Source organism: Schistocerca gregaria, unplaced genomic scaffold (assembly GCF_023897955.1).
Source record: "Schistocerca gregaria isolate iqSchGreg1 unplaced genomic scaffold, iqSchGreg1.2 ptg000169l, whole genome shotgun sequence".
Classification (NCBI taxonomy): Eukaryota; Metazoa; Arthropoda; class Insecta; order Orthoptera; family Acrididae; genus Schistocerca; species Schistocerca gregaria.
Genome location: NW_026061724.1, coordinates 16,864,539 through 16,868,479, shown reverse-complemented (window position 1 = coordinate 16,868,479; position 3,941 = coordinate 16,864,539). Strand labels below are relative to the sequence as shown.

Genomic DNA, 3,941 nt, shown 5'->3' with positions numbered 1-3,941 from the left:
TGTTTTAGATGTGCAAGTGATAGTCAAAACTCGCTGTGTCGGCACTCTGCCGACCATTTCGCTAGTTAACACCGGTCTTGTTGTGTGTGTTTCAAGCTCAAGAGCATCTCCAAGCAAAAAATGGTCAACAGCAACATTCAGACGGTTTCGTACTGCTCAATTGCTACATTAAAACGTTATGTTTCTTTTTCAGAACTGGAAAAACACAAGCGTGACAGCATTCGAACCTGTAATCTTCAGATCCGAAATCCGACGCCTTATCCATTAGGCCACACGGTCACTGACGACCAACATTTACATGTATACGACTCATCTCGAAACGCTCACACCCCTGAGGATTTGTGTTTTCGTTCTACACAGCCGCTGCCCCTTGCTCTTTCCCACCCATTCGTTACATTCAACCTCTGACGAGACCGACCAAATATAGACTGAGAAACAAGACCACACACTTTGTGCATTCGGAATCGAAGGCAGGGCGTCCCTCGCCGCATTTGCTACGATTGCCATTTGCTACTTCTGCAGAAGCGGCGGCGGCGGCGACGACGACGACGACGACGACGACGACGACGAATATCGCGAGAGGCTTTGAGATATGTGAGAAATACATCTATAAAATGTAATTCAGATTGCCTCGTCCCACCTTATGCTGTACCGCTTTGGCAAATGCTTTATCTGCGCCATTCGCCTTAATCGCATCTGAGAGTAATTCTTAAAAAAACGCCTGTTGCTAATTGTTCGTCATCACAGATACTGTTTGCTATACGGCCACGACGCGCAACTGATTTCCAAAATTCATCTTTCTCCTGTGAGGATGGAACTTACGACCCCTCGTTTATTAGACCAGTGCTCTACCACTGAGCTAAAGAGGCGCGGCCTAGCGGTACTCTTGGGTACTTCGTCCTTACGGTCGTCTGCATCATCAGACTTTAGCTGACAACACTTCATATTACCGGCTAATATTTGCAGCTATTTCGACAAATTACTGCTTGGCTACACATCTGACACGTAACCGATGTGCTCTCCAAACAACAACACTTGCATTTCAGAAAATGTCTTTCACACATGTCTACAAAATCACCTTCACCTTCAAATACAGTTTCCTTGCGACTGACAGAGACGTAGGCAATGTTTAAAGTTGCTATTTCCATTAAATCTCGTTAATCAGAAAAACGGTAATTTACACCTGCAGCGGAACAAAATTCCGTTCCGCCCAGCGTCTGGCTAGAACCCACGACCCTGGGATTAAGAGTCTGACACTCTACCGACTGAGCTAGCCGGCTACCTCGGTGAATACATGCCGGGTAGCACGTCACACAGTACTCGTTTGGGTTGGGTGGTCCCATACAGAATCTCTCCATGGTGCCTAATGTTTTCCTAACGTCACACTCGTCACGTACTTCACTTTTATGTCATAATCATTTCTGAGAGGTAAAGAAATTGCATGACAACATGCAGAGCTAGTGGCGTCAAAATTAACACACACACTTTATGTGACTCAAAAGCCGAACGAGTTACTTTACGACCTTGTTTTTATTTGCAAGTGCCAGTCAAAACTCGCGGTGTCGGCACTCTGCCGACCATTTCGCTAGTTAACACCGGTCTTGTTGTGTGTGTTTCAAGCTCAAGAGCATCTCCAAGCAAAAAATTGTCAACAGCAACATTCAGACGGTTTCGTACTGCTCAATTGCTACATTAAAACGTTATGTTTCTTTTTCAGAACTGGAAAAACACAAGCGTGACAGCATTCGAACCTGTAATCTTCAGATCCGAAATCCGACGCCTTATCCATTAGGCCACACGGTCACTGACGACCAACATTTACATGTATACGACTCATCTCGAAACGCTCACACCCCTGAGGATTTGTGTTTTCGTTCTACACAGCCGCTGCCCCTTGCTCTTTCCCACCCATTCGTTACATTCAACCTCTGACGTGACCGACCAAATATAGACTGAGAAACAAGACCACACACTTTGTGCATTCGGAATCGAAGGCAGGGCGTCCCTCGCCGCATTTGCTACGATTGCCATTTGCTACTTCTGCAGAAGCGGCGGCGGCGACGACGACGACGACGACGACGACGACGACGACGACGACGACGACGACGACGAATATCGCGAGAGGCTTTGAGATATGTGAGAAATACATCTATAAAATGTAATTCAGACTGCCTCGTCCCACCTTATGCTGTACCGCTTTGGCAAATGCTTTATCTGCGCCATTCGCCTTAATCGCATCTGAGAGTAATTCTTAAAAAAACGCCTGTTGCTAATTGTTCGTCATCACAGATACTGTTTGCTATACGGCCACGACGCGCAACTGATTTCCAAAATTCATCTTTCTCCTGTGAGGATGGAACTTACGACCCCTCGTTTATTAGACCAGTGCTCTACCACTGAGCTAAAGAGGCGCGGCCTAGCGGTACTCTTGGGTACTTCGTCCTTACGGTCGTCTGCATCATCAGACTTTAGCTGACAACACTTCATATTACCGGCTAATATTTGCAGCTATTTCGACAAATTACTGCTTGGCTACACATTTGACACGTAACCGATGTGCTCTCCAAACAACAACACTTGCATTTCAGAAAATGTCTTTCACACATGTCTACAAAATCACCTTCACCTTCAAATACAGTTTCCTTGCGACTGACAGAGACGTAGGCAATGTTTAAAGTTGCTATTTCCATTAAATCTCGTTAATCAGAAAAACGGTAATTTACACCTGCAGCGGAACAAAATTCCGTTCCGCCCAGCGTCTGGCTCGAACCCACGACCCTGAGATTAAGAGTCTGACACTCTACCGACTGAGCTAGCAGGCTACCTCGGTGAATACCTGCCGGGTAGCACGTCACACAGTACTCGTTTGGGTTGGGTGGTCCCATACAGAATCTCTCCATGGTGCCTAATGTTTTCCTAACGTCACACTCGTCACGTACTTCACTTTTATGGCATAATCATTTCTGAGAGGTAAAGAAATTGCATGACAACATGCAGAGCTAGTGGCGTCAAAATTAACACACACACTTTATGTGACTCAAAAGCCGAACGAGTTACTTTACGACCTTGTTTTTATTTGCAAGTGCCAGTCAAAAATCGCGGTGTCGGCACTCTGCCGACCATTTCGCTAGTTAACACCGGTCTTGTTGTGTGTGTTTCAAGCTCAAGAGCATCTCCAAGCAAAAAATTGTCAACAGCAACATTCAGACGGTTTCGTACTGCTCAATTGCTACATTAAAACGTTATGTTTCTTTTTCAGAACTGGAAAAACACAAGCGTGACAGCATTCGAACCTGTAATCTTCAGATCCGAAATCCGACGCCTTATCCATTAGGCCACACGGTCACTGACGACCAACATTTACATGTATATGACTCATCTCGAAACGCTCACACCCCTGAGGATTTGTGTTTTCGTTCTACACAGCCGCTGCCCCTTGCTCTTTCCCACCCATTCGTTACATTCAACCTCTGACGTGACCGACCAAATATAGACTGAGAAACAAGACCACACACTTTGTGCATTCGGAATCGAAGGCAGGGCGTCCCTCGCCGCATTTGCTACGATTGCCATTTGCTACTTCTGCAGAAGCGGCGGCGGCGGCGACGACGACGACGACGACGACGACGACGACGACGACGAATATCGCGAGAGGCTCTGAGATATGTGAGAAATACATCTATAAAATGTAATTCAGACTGCCTCGTCCCACCTTATGCTGTACCGCTTTGGCAAATGCTTTATCTGCGCCATTCGCCTTAATCGCATCTGAGAGTAATTCTTAAAAAAACGCCTGTTGCTAATTGTTCGTCATCACAGATACTGTTTGCTATACGGCCACGACGCGCAACTGATTTCCAAAATTCATCTTTCTCCTGTGAGGATCGAACTTACGACCCCTCGTTTATTAGACCAGTGCTCTACCACTGAGCTAAAGAGGC

General features: G+C 46.2%; 1 non-coding gene across 1 annotated transcript; it reads right to left on the bottom strand.

Annotated features, from left to right (window-relative positions):
- Positions 1-3,869: 3,869 nt before the first annotated feature.
- Positions 3,870-3,941, bottom strand: Trnai-aau (transfer RNA isoleucine (anticodon AAU)). Its single transcript has one exon. It is a non-coding gene; the product is annotated as a tRNA-Ile (tRNA).